The following is a 19853-nucleotide window of genomic DNA, read 5'->3' as shown; positions in this document are numbered from 1 at the left end:
CCCCTATTAAGCTATCATTTTCCCACCCATTTATTTCCTCTGCTTTATGAACCCACCCACTCTCCCTTACACCTGCCCTTCTCTCTCAAATATAGTTTCCAGATATATAACAGTAGCTCCAAACCTTGACTGCATACTGGAATCAGCTTTGTAATTATTCCCACCATATTAGTTTATATGGCAATAATTTCCTAATCATTGCTACTCATTTTTTCAAATGTCTGGTGACATTTAAAAAGGCTATGGTAGACATTTGGAGTTGAGAAATTGACTCAAGTGGGCAAAAAGTAACCAGTAACAGTCTCCAAGGGCTTGTGATGATTTGATATGGCAGCCAGATGGCAACACAAAAGTAAGGAAACCACAACAAGGTCATTAACGTCTGGGAGAGAAGCTGGGAATTAGTGCAGAAGTTCAGGGTCAGTAGTGAGCACAGATTAAAGAGTGACTGGTCTGGGTCTAGAAACAATAAATATACCAGATACTTCATCTGGGCTGATGCTTCTCTTGAAGTCTTAGATGTGCCTGAGGATTTTTCTCCTTGCCATGTGAGGAGAGAGCCCTAGTGCTGATTTGAACAGTAGCATTGAGCAATTCATATACTCACCTGGGAAAACCTGAAATTTAGAAATCTGAAGTGGAGTTCATTAAAACTCATGAGTATTCTACTAAAAGACATTCTAAGTTTTTCCAGGTGAATCTTTGTGAAAGACCAGGCTAGAGGTAGGAGTTAGACCTAGTAGTTTCTGGGAGTATGATTATAAAACAAACTAGACATTATTCAAAGAAGATCAGGAACCAGAACTGACTCAGGGTTCCTCTTAAGTCCAAGTATCGTGAGAATCAAAGTAATGGTGATTCAAAATCAGATGGATAATTTGTTCATGGTTCTGTGTGGTGAAGGGGTCTATTCTACTTAAGTGGATCCTAACTGATATCTGGGAAAACTAAAAAAGGGTCCACCTCCCCAGGGCAAAGGAAACAGGAAGGCCTGGCTAGGAAACAAACCAAGGGCTTACTGTTATTAGCAACATTCTCTTCTTAAAAGAAATCACACTAGTCAGGAAAGTTAGGCTGAAATGCAGTTTTCCAGGCTGAGCAATGTGGCTGTCCTGAGAGGAGCTTTCAGGCTCTGTAACATTTTTTTTTTACCCCAAGAATAGCAGTAAGCAAGCTGATGGCACAGCTCACCCCAGACTTGTCCTATAATTAGTCGGGCTTGAGTAGTGTGATATGCAAGTTAATGGCATGGGATTAGGGTTTTATTCCTTGTTTGTTTGTTTTTTTGTTTGTTTTTGTCTGATTGAGTCTGGCCTGTGTGTCCTTGGAAACTAATAAACACCTCAATGGGCCTTGGTCCTGCCTGGGCCCAAAGGCTCCCATCCTAACCTCTCCTCATGCAGAGCTGCTCTGGTCTAAAGCTTGAGGCCACTCCTGCAATAATCTGTGGAATGTACTGCTTTCCTCTCCACAGAGGCTTAGCCAGAGCTGTGCCTTTCAATGTTTTTGAACCTTGGACACTTTACCCCGCACTCACTCAGAGTTCACAATCAGCTCCTTGACCTAAAAGACATCCTTCCTAAATTAGGTTTTGGATTCGTGCTCCAGGGTTTTCATGATGTCTGTGAGCTCACACAGTGCCCTGAGCTGCTCTGGAGGCTCTGCAGGGGAAGCAGTGCTGATATCTGCACGATTCATTCCAAATCATCCTTCTCCGTGGTCACTGAGGACCTCATTTTGTACTTTTTATTTCCATTTTCTGTGTTTCATTATGGATAAATAGCAAAAATTCCCATTCCCATTGATGATACAAGTAGACTTTGGTATAATCGACAGTGAAGAGAGATTCAGAGAGCTTAGGTTTTAGCAGGCTCTGCCACTAGTAATGTAAATTTAGATAAGTATTAAACTTCTCTGAGCATCAATTGCTTCTTCAGTAAAATGGGAAAATGACACCTAGCTCATTTCATTGCTGAGTTGCAATAAATATAAAATAAAACTTTAAATACAAACTATAAGGAGAAATACAGATAGAAACTACTGACTCATCTACCCATTCATTCACTCAAAGAGTTGATGAGCCCTATTTATTGTGGCATGGAGAGTTAAGCACTGGGGCTACTTAGTCAAGTGAGTTATTTGGATATAAATAAAGTAATCATTCTGACAATTGTAAGTTACAATTCTGACAGAGGCAGTAAAGGAGAAGTGTGTGGTTCATATGATAAAGAAGATCCAAGCTCCTTCTGGTATAAGCTGAGCTGTGGAGAATCCTCGTCGTCGGCAGCCGTCCGTCTCGAGAGATGATGGTGTAGCTTCTTAAGAGTCTATCTGCACCGCCGAGAATGGTTGTGCAGTCCGACTCGGGAGTGACACGGTATCTGTCTCCTCCCGTGTTGAATCGACATCTTGCGATGACACTGGAGTGTCCTCTCCAGTGAAGCTGAAGCTACAGAGCCTGGGCAGGGTGATATGGAGGGTCTGCTGTTGCCCATGCAGCAGACCCCCCCTCTCTTCGCAGCTGAAGGATCCAAGGGAAAGACGGAGTCAATACAGCTTGGCTTCAGGTGCGCCGCAGGAGTTGCCGGTGTTGACTACAACGTCAAACCGCCTTAGGGACTCCGGCTCCGGATTTTCTGTCGGGGTTTACTCCCTTAGCCTTTCCCCTCAAGAGGTATGCCGCAAGGCAGCGGAGGTGTTTTGGAGTCAGAGTTTTCCTTCTCTGATGTGCCCTGAGTGGAAGATCGAACCAGCGACACTTAGCTCGCAGGCCGACGCTCAATCCACTGAGCCAAACCAGCCAGGGGGAAACTGGCTGTGGAGAATAGAGAGAATGTATCCAGGTGAAAAGGGTAAGCAAGAGAATTTTAATGACTAGAAAGAGCCTAAGTCAAGAAGGAGCACGCCAGGTATAAAAGGCCACCAATAAACCAGTATGGCTGTATTGGAGAGAAGGACAAGGTGGTAGACGATGAGGCTTAGGAAGCAGGTATGCATGCACTAGACCACATACTGCTATGCTGGTCATGGTAAGGAGATTTGGCGTTAATCTAAAGGCAATAAAGCATTAGGGAAGATGAGAAAAGTAATATGTCCAGATTTGCATTTTAAGATCAACCCTCTTACAGATATTTGACTGCATTTCTTGTTTTATAACTTGACTTTATCTTTCATGGACCCCACCTCAAATCTTTTTGATTACTCTGGTGAGATGCCCTTGGAACTTAAAATAGTTGACATATTTGAACTTATACTTTAATTCCCCCATTTACCAATTATATGATCTTAAAGAAGGAATGTATTCTCCTTTAAGTCTTCATCATCTAATCTGTGAAATGGTCATGATAATTTATCTCTCATAGATTCCAATGAATAAATTAAATTATGTATACAATTTCTGGCACATAATGAGTCAAAAATGCTAGGTTGAATTATTTCCCTCTCTGATAATTTACTCCTCTTGTAATCATACTCTTTTAAGTAAGATACATTTTAAATTTTTTATATTTTTAGTAAGAAGGTGATATTACTGATCTACTATTAGTAGAAGATGCTAGTTCATTTATTTCCCATAGAGGGGATGAATTTGCATCAAGACATTTACTTTTGCTTTTCAAGTTCCCTAATGCCCATGCTCTATATTACTTTATCTTGCAATAATTTACCTGATATCAGGAATTAATATAATTACCCTTTTAGGATTCTCCCAAATTGAATAATATAAAATGACTCCAGACTCCAAGAAAAGGGGTAAGTGGGAGTAAATTTAGGTTGCATTCCTATTATCATTAGTAGTAGCCAGTCAGCTCAGACAATCTTTTGCTACATGGCACTTATCTTTTTCAAGTGAATGCAGTGCCCCCTATAAAAGCAGGTGTAGTTGGTTTTACAGTGTTGAAAAATTGTTCACCCTAACCAATATGATGTTGGGTGTGTGGTGATTTCAATAATCGGGCTCCATTTACTATTGTAAATGAAAATGGCTGTTTTTGAGTAAAACACAATGGAAAAAGTTAGATAGTGTTTGACCTACAAAGGGTAAAAAACATCAAAATTAATTTTGCAGAAAATTAAGATTCCCCTCACAGTCTCAAAGCTTTCTTCTCTAATCACACTGCAGACACTATCAGTGAACAGAGAATCTTTGTATTATTTCCAAGTTTCTCCCATTGTCAGTCACTGTGACAAAGTGCCGCCCAATCTGACATAATGATGAATCACTCCAGACATTGAGTTTTCACATGGCTGTCGAGGGTTCTTAGCAGTCTGTAGTCTGGAAATGCCACAGACCAATACTGGGTGCTCTGCTCATGAACAAAGCTGGGACTTAGTAAAAGTGAAGCAGATGCATTTAGGGAAGAGAGATGTGTAATAAACATTTAACTGTCTATATTTTTTACTCTATCTTCATGTTGCAATTGGTTTAAATGCCTATTAAGTAAATCCTCGTTTTACAAACACCTTCTTCTATGCTCTGCTGAAATATGTTAGATTTGAGAGTACATCGAGAAGCTTAACTTTAAATATTCTTTTTTATCGTTTTCAGCTATAAAATAACATGTGGGCTCTGAAATTTTAACAAGTAACATAATTCTCTGCTAATAATTTTTTAACTGATTAGACTAACAAACCCAATGCTATTGGAATTTATGATGGATTAGTGCCTTGTCTGATGCAAATGTACTTGTAGTGTCTACCTTAGTTTCCTGTTGGAGGGCTTGTCAATACACCACTGCCTCAAATCCATTTTCTTGGTAAAAATGCTGTAGTTTTCTCGTTATTATTCATAAAGGCAGCTTCCTGAATGATTTCTGCTCCTGCACAATATTCATGATAGCAATTTGATACCTTAGTATTTTCAAGGTTATCAAATGATTGAAAATCCTACTGCTTACTTCAAGGTGTAGCATATACAACTGTGCCGTCATCCATTATAGCAGCATAATAGTGTTTTGTAATGCCTTTCATGAACTGCTGATTTAGAAGTGTACACCTAACTTCTGACGGCACTTATCAGTCTCAGTCTGGGGAAGTATTGCTTAACTGGAAAACATCAGCCAGGGATTGTTTGTGTGACTTAAAAAAAAAAAGAAAAGAAACAAGTTTTATTTCTCTTATAACTAGTGCTAGAATCCTGCCTGTGAAGTCGTTAAAGTGCATTTGCAAAAACAAACAAAGCCTCTGAATGGCTAATGCTAATCAGCAGTGAATCTCAGAAGAAAGCATTGGATTTGGATTTTGCAGGTTGTGGAGATTAAGTTAGAAGCAAGAAATTACTGAGAGAGATGATGGAGATGTTGCTAAACTAAAACACATGAAAGTCAAGCAAATTCATAGTAAAGATGGGAAGTAAAATTAGTCATTATTCCAAATCCCCCTCTTTAAGCTCTATCCACACATTGAATTTTGGTTTAGGGGTCTCTTGTTGGAGCAGAGGGTTTGCTTGAATAAGTTTAGAAAGTAGCATCTGTTTAAGTAACAGATGTCTGTGTCACCAAGGTGCTATGTTCTCACTTTTTATATATGGGGAAATTGCTGCTGAAAGAGTTTTATTGTCTTTATGCAAATGAAAATACCATATTCTCCTTATAGTGTTCCTCTTCCTGATATGAATCCACAACCATCATAAAGGACCTCAGCTTCATCAAAAAAAAATTTCATATTTTAGAATGTGGTCGTTTCTTACGAACTTCCAATTATGCATAAAATGAGGTTTGGGATTAAAAACATTTAAAGATGCCCTACTGGGTTGAAACAAATTGGGCAGGGTAAGAGATAGTGTTGCTCCCTCACCTGCTGTGACACCAACCCAGACTGGACCTGGAGAGGCCCTTGCACCCACTCAGTGAGCTCTAAAGGTTGGGGAGGAAGGTGCCTTGTGGAATGATTTCATCTTCATTCGTTTGGTTGTCAGTTCACGGAAATCTCTTTGCTCCTCTTATTTTTCAGGAGAGGTGGTGCATGGAGTCATCCAAAAACATTCTCCAAGTTGACATAAAATTAACCATCCTAAATAGGATGGCAAGTATGTGTAAGGAACTGCATTTCTGCTGTATACCGAAGTACAGTGGTTGTCTCGAAGAAAAGCACTTGTGCAATTGTTTGAGTTGCAAACCGAATTATTCCTTTCACGAATGCCATTTTTACTTAAAGGCCAAAAGAGATAAACTTTGGATATCCAGATTTGGGTATTTCAGAAACATTGTAAAAATGAATAAGTCTGTCACTCTGAGGAGAATGACAGACAGCATTTGTTGCCAGTGATTAAAATTCAAACTTTACATTTGAATTTTAGAAAATTTGTATCCATCACCATGAGTTTATTAGCTTCCCAATATTTAAAAACCTCTCTGATAAGATTGGTGCTACTATTAATAAGTGAGAATTTTTTGATACTGTATAATGAAATGTGTCATTATTTGTAAGAGCCACATAACTCAGTGAACTGAGATTTTCCAAGTCATCAGGGCATTATGTTACAGGCTCACACATAATAACTAGATCTATTCAAAGTACAAGATAGGTTAATGGATTATAATATAACAGTAAGAAATAAATGTTCATTGATATGGTTTCATATCAATGCACAACTAACTTTTAAGTAGCTACTACTTGTTGAGATCTGGTGTACTATTAAAAAAAAAAAGAGTATTTGTAATTATCCAAAAAGGCAATTTGAATTATCTTTATTTTTCCAACTATAAACTTATCTGAGAACAGATTTTCTTCACGTATTTCTCTAAAATAACAAACAACAAACTGAATGCCCAAGCATATGTGGGAATCCAGTTATCATCTATTCAGACAAACATTAACAAGATTTATACTCACAGAGGTCTCCGGAGACTACTGAATTGATTGGCCCATTAAAGAAAACCTGAAAGACCTTTTGTCAAAATTATTAACTTGTGGACAATTGTAGAAATTAAAGTGATTTCAGGAACTCATGGGGTGTCTCATATTTTTGAAGGACATCTATGGAAACCATGTACCTGTGATAAACCAAATATTCCTAGGTATCAGCAGTCTAATACCAGTGAGGTCAACTGAACATTAAGGCCTTACCAGGCTCGTTAAGACCCACCTGTGTACTTCAGAACCTCAACATACTCCCTTCTGGATCCTATACTTCTCCCACCCCACTAGTTTTTTGAAACTATCAAAGTTTTTTTTTAACACTCTATTGTTTATGCTATCACAGTTGTCCCCCTTTGCTCCCTCCACCCAACCCATCCCCCAACTCCCATAGTCCTTGGGTCATTCATATATGTTCTTTGACTAATCCCTTCATTTTCTTTCAATCAGTTCCCACCTCTCTGCCTCTTCTCTTACAACTGTCAGTCTATTCCATGGGAAACTACCACAATGTTTTTAATTTATGTTTGTGAATCAATTAAGTTCACAAGAATTCTCTTGTCCTTGTGTAGCTCAAGCCAGAGCCAATATTGTTTATGCTTTCTTTCAGGTTACTAAAAACCGGGTGGGCTTAATGTCATTGTCACTAAGTTGCATCAGTCACCACTGCTCAGAGAAAGCTGGGAAGATGTCATTTTTCTAATAAACAGGGAGTATAGTGAACATCCCAGCAGGGACTATGAGCTATGAAATAGGAAGAGACTTGCTGCCTACTCAAGGTCATGAGAAACAAAGAGATGGTAGTCTCCAAAACAACAACAACAACACCCCTAGAAACTGGTGGAGACCATTGTAGGGTCTAGCTTAGTTAGCACTTGGAAAAGGATGGAGGATATTTGGGGATGATGAGGTAAGGAGCTGAGCTTCCAAATGGCAAAGCTATATTAGAAATATAGTTTGTGAAAGTGTCTCTGTAACATAAAATTAGTCACAGAAAAATGTGGTTCTCATGACTCCCAGATGTCCCTAAAGTGTCTATAAGGTCAAAGATACCCTAACTAAAAGAGAAAATACAACTCAGGGTCTAATGATTGTCCCTTATCAATACTTGCCTGAGAGATGACCCATTTCCTTCAACCCTGCTTTTCATCAAATGCTAATAAAACTATAACTGGTTATTGAGTTACACCTTCCAGAGATAAGAGTTGTCTTAACTCAGTGAGATACATTTAATGTTGGAAATTTAAGAAGTAGGTTTGAGGTAAACAAGAATGTAATATTTCTAACAGCTGAAAATAACTGTGACCCCACTCACTCTAAAGCCATTCCCTCATCTGAAGTTGAACTACTTTTCTTTATTTCTCCTACTCTTAATATTCTTTTTTTAAGAATCATATTTGGTGGTAAAGAAAACTCTAAAGATTAAGAATTTCAGAAAATACCTTTCAAGCACTCAAGTGAGCTGCTGCTGGGTCCTTTTGTCCCTAAGACTGTATGCATGTGTTTACAGATATTTAATAAACTAATATTTCAGCAAACACAACACTCCTTAGAAGAGAAATATGACTCAGAAAAAGTTGTATCATGATTCGAAATTATTTTTAATTATAAATGCTGAAATTTATCTCCATGACTACAGACAAGTATGATTTGATAATCTGCAGAAATCAGTTTTCAGAGATTATTATGAAACTTTAGTGAGGTTGTTTGAATTGAAAGACATACAATATAACAAAAAGCTTACTAAAGAATAGGCACTTCAGTATTATGGCTAAAATTTATGTGAAGGTGGGTGGAGGCTTTGTCTAAAAGTGGTGAAACTCATTGTCATCTCTGTGGTGCATTAGCAGTTTATTTGTGGAAAATTTTATAGATGTCATTAGAATGGTCATTATTAGTCCTGTGATTTCCCAGATAACCTAACAGTAAGAGAAGGACACCAATCATATCTGAAGAGAGTGTTAACTGGGGCATCTGGAGACTTTGCTGCATATCTCAATTACCAGAACTGGACTTCTAAAGACACACTACATTTGGGGATAGAGATAATGAGAAACCTGTACAATCTCTCTCATCACCATCTTCAACTCCATTTCATTCACATCTTCAACAAAGCAACCCCTGAATGTTGCCTGAATATTATGAAGGCAGAAGGTAAGATAGTTAAGTAGAAAGTAAGGCTAAATGGATATGATGGTGAGAGAAATGTAAGAGCCCATGACAGGGCAATTGTGAAAAGAGGTGCGATTGTACCAAGAGTGGGAGCAGAGGTCCAGGATCAGAGAGCAGGTGCTTGTTTGCTTAAATCAAGCCTAGGTCAGACTGCTTTTGTCCTGAATTCACAGGCAGGTGTTCAGGGACATTCCAGATCACATATAGCAAATTGATTTCTTCCGGTGTGCTAACAACACTTGATGGATAATATATCTGGCATTTTGTATTGAAATAGAATTTGGGTTGTGGGTAAGAGAAGGTTGTAATTTATTTATAATATCTGCCATGGACATGACAAGGGTGACTGTAACATGTGTGTGACATATTTACCGCCCTGCTCCACAGGCTTCTGAGTAGCCTGCTTAATGTATGACTATGTCTTCCTCCCACATTCTCAAGATCTAAGGTCACCTTGATGTTCAGTGACATTGCCTGCTGTAGAGATTGGCATGTGTATGAGAATTCCTGGCACAGGCACTTCTATCTTTTTCTGTCCTTCCATTTTTAGAAGACATAAGGGACTTAAGTCTTTATATTCATCATTCTCACAACCCTCTTCACCAGTCCTATTCCCAGAATAATTTTCCTAAGACTCTGCCAGAGATTCTGTCCATTTCTGTGTTCTCCCAAATGAGCGAAATAGACAAAAACTGAACTATTTGTCAGAGAGAGAGATGACTCAGTGGAACTATTCCCCTAGGCCACTAAGATCCCTACAATAATTCAAATGAAATGACAGCCAAATAACTTGTTTATTTGTTCCCTTCCCTTGACTGGCCACCAGAATGTGGATAGCTTTTCAGAAAACCCAAGTTAAAAATTGTTTCTTCTCTCTATTTACATTGCATTTTAATTTAATCAATTGCTTTCCCCCATTTGTTTGGAGATGGTGACCTAGCTCTAGGGGACTAGGGATGATGAAGGGAATGAGGAGGGAGAGAGAAAGAGAGCACACACATGAAAAATCCCATCAGCAATACCTTCTCTTATTTATAGTGACAACCCCAAGCAAATTATAAAAATATATTTAGGGAGATGAGAGCTTTGTTGCTTCTTGACCACAAACCAGCACTTAGGAGTTCACTTTCATGAGCAGATAAAAAGGACTGCATCTTGATAAAGCGGGGTGAGGAAAAGGGAGATAAAAAAGCTGGGCAAAGGGCAATATGTCCTAGACAAAACCGGTATAAGGACCAGTCTCTAAACAGAAGGAAGACTCTAGGGTTATTATCTCTGGGTGCCCTCAACCGCAGGTGGATGAAAAGCACTACCCATCCACAAATTAGAATGCCATGAAGGCGAGAAGTCTTGAGACTTGCCTTCCAGTAGTAGGATTTATACTTAATAAATAAAATATTCAGTCTTCAATTTACCTCACATCAAAATAAGAGATGAATGAAAGTATTTGAGGCATTCCTATCTTGTGTTAAAACAGAGGCATTTTTGAACTCATAAACGGGCCCATGTTCGAACAGTTCAACAAAAGTGCTCTCTGTGCTAAGATACAGACCCTGCTCTCAAAAGACTCACTTCAATGGAACCAAAGGTTTTTGGAAGTTGATTTGAAACTTACAATGCCTTTAAACCCTGGCTGGGTGGTTCACTTGGCTGGAGCATCATCCTGTGCACCAGAAAGTTGCAGTTTCAACTCCCTCCCAGAGCACAAACCTAGGTTGCAGGTTTGATACCAGCTCAGGTTACATATCTAGATTTTGGGTTTTGATCTCTGGTCAGGGCATGTACAAAAGGCAATTGATCAATCTCTCTCTCTAGAAATCAATAAAACAAAACAAAACAAACAAAAACTTGTAATGCCTTTCCACAGAGATTATGTTAAATGTGGCAGTTGGTTTTCAGTTCCCAGTTACTTTGTTTCTGAAATATCACTCCAATAGTGCCGTATCAAGTCTTCTTTTCCTGGCACCGTTTTATTTTTTTCTGTAGTGGGAAGAATATATCTTGAGTTTCCATCTAGGACAGAGGAAGCGCTTTGCTGACAGAATCCATTCAAATATCTGACTTCCCTGGTGCTGAGTCACTTGAAAAGGGAGAAAAGCTGGGGGAGAGGTGGAGGGCAGAAGCCTCCAAGCCTGCGAACATCTCAACAGTCTCTCCTCACTACAAGTGTGAGTGTCCTACAATCTCAATTTTGACTTAAGCTGAAGACCTCTCACCATTGCTTTAGATACATTTCTCTGATCCTGTTCTTGCTAACCATTCTCCCAGTCCCCCTGGTCCTAACCTAACTAGTCTTGAGAGCACATGCAGCTTTACATCAAAGTCCTTTACCAGGCAGGACCATGACCCATTACCTCTTACCCACCCTGTTTCTAGTCCTGATTCATCTCCCCTTGCTGTCTCAGCTCTTCCACCCTGGCTAACTCTTAATCTGAACACCCAGTGTCCATGAAGTTGCTTTTACCCACCTTAGCTTATCTTTGTCCTGGTTAGGCATTCTCTTTTATATGTGATTCTGCCTACAAGTAATCATCCCCCACCCCCTGACTCCCATATGATCTCTGGTATCTGAAGTCAGGAGTAAATACTCCAATGAGGATTATGAACGAGGGAAAAGAGAATTATTTATTTGGTTAATTCTTACTAACTCTAGAATTATTTAAAGAGTTATTTAAGTCAGACTACCCACCCACCAAGCCCACTAAACCCTCAAGTTAATTTAAAATGGGTTCTTTTGATGATACTGAGGTCACTAAATCCCCAGATAGTCTTCTCCATTCCTTCCCTACCCCTCCCTTTCAGACTCACAGGAGACTTGAAAAAAAAAAAAAAACGAAGCTAAACACGCCCCAACTCAACTCCCGACTCCACCCCTGCCAACTTTCAGTGTGAAGCTTTTCCATCAGCAAGCACAATTCCCCCACCATCAGAATGTTCTTTCCCAGGTCTGAGTTCTGTTCATTATCATCATTAATTTGAGGCTTTGGTACCTATTGTTCTTTTTTATTTTTTTAGTTTATTTTTGTAAAATAAACAAAAAAGAAAGAAAGAAATCAGGAAATCATAGCAAACCCTCAGGAAGAGGGGAAATTTTAGAGAGTTGGGAGGGAAGGAGACTTTGAAATAGTAATTAAGAAGGTGGAGAAATGTCAGTTAGACATTAAGTCTACTGGTGGACACATGTAAGAGAAAGCCAAACTAACACACTTTTTCTTTTTTTTATGAAAAAGAAGATAATGTTTACTTATTTATTTAAAATGTACATACAGTAAAATTCTCTCCCTTTTGGCATACAGGGCTAGGAGTTTTCACAAATGCCCCCACCACACTCAGAATGCAGAATAGTTCCATCACTCCAGAAATACTCCCTCTTGCTGCTTCTTTGTAGTCCGACCCTCCCTCCAACTTTAACCCTGGCAACCACTGATCTCTTCTCTCTCTTTACCAGAATTTTAAAATTGGGAGTTGAGTTGGGGCATGTTTAGCTTCATTTTTTTTTTCCCCATATGAGTGGTAAATATGGTTTTCTTCTTATCTCATTATTACTCTTGGTCTGGGTTTTTTTTCCACTGCACTATAGCTCACAGTAATAATGTTCAAAGAAAAGCTGTAGTTCTCTAAGCATTCCTATCATTGTTTTGGCAAATGCTCTCCTGTCCGGATGCCAGAGGAAGGTCTGGGGGTGGAGATATATTGTGTTTGAAAAAATGAACAAGATCTCATAGAAAGGCCATTTTCAGCACAGAATTGCAATCCTGGTATCAAATTAGAATTGCTTCTCAGTGAGGAACAGGCTTTATTAAAGTAAGTACTAATTCTTTCAGGAGAATCCCAGGCTTCATATAACTTTTAATTAAGTTTCTCAAAAGCTGGAGCTCATTTTTTCTTTCCTCTGTCTGCCATTTAACAGCAGTATATAAAGCTCTGTATTCACTGAGACCTTGCTTGGAATTCTAATTCCAATTTGAGTTTTCATGTGTAATTTTGGTTCATTCTATGAATTTTCTAAAATTATTTTTTTAAATATCATCAATATCTCCTTCCACCTTTCACTCTATTTTCGCTATAGAAATCTCTCTGGATAAGGTTATTAAGGAGTTCAAGCTATATCTTCTAAATACAAGATTGCGGTTAGTATTTTAAAATCAAATTAAACAAAATAAATTCCCTCAACAAATTAAATCCCAGTATGCATTCATTTCTTACCATGACTAAAGATAAAAAGGTGATAAAATGAACCTTAGGAAAATAATTTTAGCAGCAATATTATGAAAACCAGCTGAGCTTTTTAGTGTGTTTCTGACTAATGGAAGACCTAATACTGATTAAAGTTTTAATCAACTTTGAAATACCAACGAGAGTTTCTTTTGGCATCCAATCTAAAAGCAGTTGATAAAAAAGAGCAGACATTGGTAGGAGGAAAAATCACTCTGTGATTTTTTTCGGTTGTTTTTTTTTGTTTTGTTTTGTTTCATTGGTATGATATTTAAGATGCAAGATAGCACATATGTGTATTCAGAATTCTCAAAATCATATTTTTAAAAGTTACCAAGTTAATTTTATATACCTTTACCATCTTTGCCCCATCTGCATTTCATCACGGTTAGAAGTATACCAGTGAAAGTATACTTCTTCAGAGAGGTTTTAGATGCACTTTGTATACTTTACACATCCTCATTTAATCATGTGTTTATTGACTGCAAATTTCACTTGACTGCACAAAATGCATTCAGAATTGATAACTCTAAAATGTTAACAGCAACTGTGTTTATGAGAGGCCATCTTCTAGCTACTTAAACTGGCTGACACCACATGTATAATGTCCAATTATAGAACATCTTGAGGAAGGAGCTAGTTCTTCAAATGCTATCAGTATCAACAACAACTCTTAGATGCCTATATAGGAAATAATAAAAACATACATGCATATATACACATATATGCTTTTTGCTTTTAATTAGTCATATTGATAAACAGGTCTTAATTATTTTACACTGTCTGAGAGCATATGGGTAATTACTATAATATCCTTATGTTTTCCAAATAGTTTGTGCATTATAAGGATTTGATCTATGTTTAAAAATGGAAAATAGCTTTGAATTTAAGGAAGGAGGGGGATCAAAGAGAGATGGAGAATGAGGGGCACAGAGTGTATACAGACTACATATGCTTCCACATCATTTCATTCGGGTGGATTCAGCATAGTGTTTAGTGCCTGGCAAATTCAAGTTTTTCTTTTGAAACATCCTTAAGATTTTTTTATTTTCAGATATTTTTAATCAACAGTTGGCTGAATCCGTGGATGTAAAACCAGCAGATATGGAGAGCCAATTGTACATTAATAGGTGATAGGTGACATGCATAGTTCATATTTTCTTTGTTCCAGTCTTTTCTAACATGGAAAATAATCTTCATGTTGTAAAGGTATAGAATGTGAGAGGCAATATCATGAAATTTAAAATAAACAGTCCATAGAGTTAAAAACTCCAGACACTTCTTGGTCATGGCGGGTCAGGTGTGTTGTTTACTATGTCCATTCTCTGTCCCACTGCCTCACTAACAAATTTTCTTCCACTTTAAACTTTGTGCTCGCTGGTGTTTAAATTCTTTCCTGCATGAAACCAAGAACCCACAGTGGGTCATGAACCTTCAGATGTCCTGACTCCTGGAACACCTGGATCATGAGGAGGTAGTCATGAGGATGCAACTCTTACGAATGGGATTAGGTGCTCTTACAAAAAAGGATTCCAGAAAACTTTCTTTCCCCTTCCAGCATGTGGTGAGGCAGTGAGAAAATGGCTAAGAACCAGAAAACGAGCTCTCACTAGACACCAAATCTGCTGGCACATTGATTTTAGATTTCCTAGCCCTCAAACAATGAGAACTAAATGCTTGTTATTTAAGCCACCCAGTCTATGGTATTTTGTTATAAAAGTCCAAATGGACTAATAATTATGAAAAAGACACCTTTGGGAGTAGAGCTATCCTATGAGCCAATTTCAATTTTTTTAATGGGTGTTATATGAAGAAGGAATTAGAATCATTCTGTTTAGTTTAAGCAACCATATGGCTACTATGTGGAAGTTATAGAGAGGCAGCTTTTGGCTGAATACAAAAACTTATAAGAGCACTGGTCTTGAGATTTGACAGACTAGAATTATGTGCCCAATTTTGCCACTTCCTAGCTGGGTGTCCTTGAGTAAAGGAACTAACCTCTCAGAATCAGTTTTCTCATCTGGAATATAGGCAATCCCACAGAGGTACTGCAAAGTAAGAATCCTATACTAAATTTAAATAGAGTTACATAGTTCCTGGCACATAGCAAGTACTCAATAAATGGAATTATAGTTGTATTAATAACACTTAAGGTTGCTCAATAATGAGAAGGATGAAGACCTGATGATGGTGGAGAGTATCTCAATAGTGGAAATAATCAAGCACAATCTGAATCATTTAAAATAACTGAAAGGCTAGCCCTGGCTGCTGTGGCCCAGAGGATTGAGCATTGGCCTGCGAGCCAAGTGTCGCTGGTTTGATCCCCAGTTAGGGCACATTACTAGGTTGCACATCAGGTCCCCAGTTGGGGGTGCATGTGAGAGGCAACCACACAGTGATGTTTCTCTCCGTCTCTTTCTCCTTTCCCCTCTCTCTAAAAATAAAAAAATAAGGACTTCCGGCCAAGATGGAGGCTTAGACGGACACGCTAGGTCTCCCTCTACAACTAGAGAGGAATACAACTACTTCAAAACAAAGGATAACTAGAAATTCCAGAAAATAAAACTACACGGAAGCCCAACATATGAAGTTGTAAACCAGCGGTGCCATTTGGGCAGGTAAGAGTTAAAGAGGGCAGTGCTGTTTGCGGTCGCACCTGAGACCGCGGGGCGGCGAAAAATCCCGGCGGCAGTCAAGCCCCTGGCAGTGCGCGACCCCAGCGCTGGGGAAAACAGCCACCGCATCGCCTTGAACAGTGAGGCCCAGAGGGGCGGGAGGACGGATCCCGGTCTCCTAGCTGAATAACTGTGTGAATCCATCTTGGACCCCCGCCCCCAAAGAAAGCACCACAGGGCTGCGAAATAGGTCGCAGACAGGCGCCGGTCGCTGATTTGTGACGCGTACACAGGCACTGCCCCTTACAGCCGGCCCAAGAAAACAAAATGCATCTGTCAAAATGAGGCAGACAACTATAGAAATCCCAGTGACAACTCACCAGGCAACAGATAGAGAACCTGACAGATGAACAGATAAGAAACCTGTCAGAGGCTCAGTTCTGGGCCATTGTTATCAGGTGGCTTACAGAATTCACAAAAGAGCAGGAAAAAGATAAGAAAGAAGCGAAAAACATTCATAACGAAAGGAACAAAACCACATACGAGACAGATGGTGAGGAAAAAAAATCCAGAGTTCATTTCAACAAACTGGAATATGGAGAAGGAACAAGCAGTCAACCAATGCAGCGAGAGGAAATGGGAAGCAACAATGAGAGGATCAGAAACCTCTGGGACAGCTATAAAAGGCCCAACATAAGAATCATTGGTTTGCCAGAGAGTGAGGAAGATGAACTAGAACTTGAAAAATTGAGTGAAAATATAATAAAGGAGAACTTCCCAGACTTGGGGAAGGGAATAGACTTGCAGGTCCAGGAAGCAAGGAGAGTTCCCAAGAGACTGGACTCAGGGAGAACCACTCCAAGACACATTATAATCAAAATGTCAAAAATTAAAGATAAAGGGAGAATCTTAAAAGCAGCAAGAGAGAAGAAAAGAATTATGTACAAAGGGGTCCCAATTAGACTATCAGCTGACTTCTCAAGGGAGACCCTACAAGCAAGAAGGGACTGGCAAGAAATATTCAAAGTAATGAAAATCCAAAACCTACAACCATGAATACTCTATCCAACGAAATTGTCATTCAGAATAGAAGGACAGAGAAAGTGTTTCCAGGACAAAATAAAACTGAAAGAGTTCATTAGATCCAAACCACTGTTATATGAGATGTTAAAGGGACTGGTTTAAAAAACAGAAGCTAGGGAGATGAAACAAAGGCAAACTAAACAGGCAACGAGAGTGGAAAAGGAACTGTGGGTACGGGAAGCATATTGGGGGGAGGTCAACAGGGAGGGGGAGTGGGGAGAGGGAGGGAGATGATATAGGAATTGGGGATCATGGTAGGAGGGAATGGAATAGACGGAGAGAGGTTGGGAGGAACTGTATGCACAACTAATGGACATAATCTAAAAGGGGGGGACAACTGGAGGGAGGGGGGCCACCAGGTGGAGGGGAGCAGAGGGAAGGGAAATTGGCACAAATGTAATATTTTAATCAATAAAACACATTAAATCTGAAAAATAAAAATAAAAATAAAAAATAAATAAATAAAAAAATAAAACAAACGAACAAGCAAATAAATAAATAAATAAAAATAACTGAAAGGCTACTGTGGGCAGCACACATCAGGGAAAGTAGTAGTGATTCAGTTCCTATCTTTATGAGCTAGCAATCACGTGGTGACTAGTAGAACAGATAAGGCAAATATATTATTAATAAACTATACACAAGGACAAATGCTATCAAAGTTGCAAGAGGCTAAGAAGATTAAGAGCATGAGTGAGCATCCTTTTAAGGGAAATATAGAAGGCTTCATGAGTGTGGTAACACATGAAGAATGGAAACATTTTCAGTGGGTAGGGTAAGAGGAGAAGCAGGACATTACAGAAGAAACTATTATGAGGACAGGCCATAGACAGGAAAGCACAGGGGTATATTCAGATAAGCAGCACAGTTTAAGCGGTTCCAGTGGTAACTCTAAAGAAAAAGGATTTGGGGAGTCACAGAATGAGTCTTGGACTTAACTTGGAGGACAGTGGGGACAGAGAAAATATTTAGGAGAGAGGAATCACTTTATCAAAACTGCTTTTTAAAAAACTAAATTTGACAGTGGCAAAAAAAAAAAAAAAAAGGCCAGAATCTGCATGATTCCTAGTGCAGGAAGACTAATAAGAAAAATAGCACAGTTGTTCTGCCTGGTGGCAGCCATCCCCAAATCACACTAAGTTGTCACCCAGGGCCTGGAATATGGCTGCTAACTTAGCAGTGCCCGCTGCCTCCCACTACTTCCTAACTATAAAGCCTACCCCCAAAAAGAGAGCAAGCTTTGGGCCTTTGTGAAATTGTGTAAGCAGGATCCCACCATTCTGCACACAGAGAAGATGCACTTCTTGAGGAAATGGGTGGAGAGCATGGGAGGTAATATACCTCTTGCTACTCAAAAAGCTAAATCAGAAGAAATATCAAGGAAGGAAAAACAGATAGTAAGAAGGCAGAAGAAGACAAAGACAGACAAACCATCCAGTGAGAAAAGTGATCTAAAAATTGACCTTGAAGATATGATTGAACAGACACTGATGCCTCTCAAGAAATGGGAGATGAAAATGTAGAGATAACTGAGGAGATGATGGATCAGACAGATGATAAAAAAAAGTGGCTACCACTGATGCCCTAGATGATGGTGAACTACATAAAACCATCTACTTGTTCACAGATGTCATCAAGCTGAATCCTCACTTGCCCATTCTGTATGCAAAGAGAGCCAGCCTCTTCATCAAATTACAAAAGTCAAATACTGTCATCCAAGACTGCGACAGAGCTATTGAAATAAATCCTGATTCAGCTCCACCTTACAAGTGGTAAGAAAAAGCACACAGACTCCTGGACCATCAAGAAAAAGTAGCCCATGATCTTGCCTTTGCATGTAGATTGGATTATGATGAAGATGTTAGTTCAATGATGAAAGAAGTTCAACTAAGGGCACAGAAAATTTCAGAACATAAGAGAAAGTATAAGCACAAATGTGACTTGTAAGAGATCAAAGAAGGAATAGAAAGGATTAAGAGGTCTTGGGAAGAACAGGAGTGAGCCCAGGAAGAGAAAGAAGTCAGACAATCAGGAATTCAGTATGGCTCTTTTCCATGTGCCTTTCTTGGGGAATGCATAGCAATATTCCTGGAGGAATGACTGGAAAGGATGGGAGCACACCTGGAAGGGATGGGAGCATGCCTGGAATGACAAAAATGCCTGCTCAATGAAATTCTTATTGATATAGGGAGTCTTATAGCCATGCAGGATCCAGAAGTTATGGTGGCCTTTCAGGATATGGCTCAGAGCTCAGCAAATATGTCAAAATATCAGAGCAACTGCAAGGTTATGAATCTTACCAGTAAATTGTCAGGCAAATTTGGAAGTCAAACATAATGTCCTTCTGATGAATGAAGTCCTTGCTGAAGGAAAAGAACTTAGATCAACCCAATGGATGTTTTAGTAACACAAACCAGTGTATATCTGACCTTATGAAGAAAGCTGTGGTACTTTTAAGGGAATTCCTACTCCTTTGCCCCAAATACAACTGTAACATTTTACAGTGGTTTGCCATTAGGGTATTTTTTCAGATAATGTTCTTCCCCTATGAATTATAAAGTTTAAACACTTCTAAACCTTGGAGGATTACAAGATGGTGGCAAAGTAGATGGAAAGTACACTCAACTTCTCCCAGGACCAAAATGGAATTACAACAAAAATAGAGAAAAATCAACCTGAATAACCAACTGAAGACTAGCTGAACCGAAGTCTTATAACCAAGGATTTAAAGAGGAGACCACATGGAAACTGGTAGGAAGGGCAGAGATGTGAAAAGGGATGGCCCTGCTCCGACCTGGTGGATGCTGACATTCCAAAGGGATATCTTAGCTGCAAAGGTTCCTCCAGAGGAATATTATGTCTCGACCCCACTTCAGGCTTCCAAGCCCAAAGCACTGGAGCCAGGAAGAGTTG

At 39.1% G+C, this 19853-nt stretch overlaps 1 pseudogene; it reads left to right on the top strand.

Annotated features, from left to right (window-relative positions):
- The first annotated feature begins 17629 nt into the window (after nt 1–17629).
- LOC150021951 (hsc70-interacting protein-like) lies at nt 17630–19277 on the top strand (annotated as a pseudogene).
- The last annotated feature ends 576 nt before the right edge of the window (nt 19278–19853 follow it).

This window comes from Furipterus horrens, unplaced genomic scaffold, assembly GCF_987537825.1.
Source record: "Furipterus horrens unplaced genomic scaffold, mFurHor1.1.pri manual_scaffold_1, whole genome shotgun sequence".
NCBI classification, from domain to species: domain Eukaryota; kingdom Metazoa; phylum Chordata; class Mammalia; order Chiroptera; family Furipteridae; genus Furipterus; species Furipterus horrens.
This window is presented reverse-complemented; position numbering and strand designations above follow the sequence as displayed.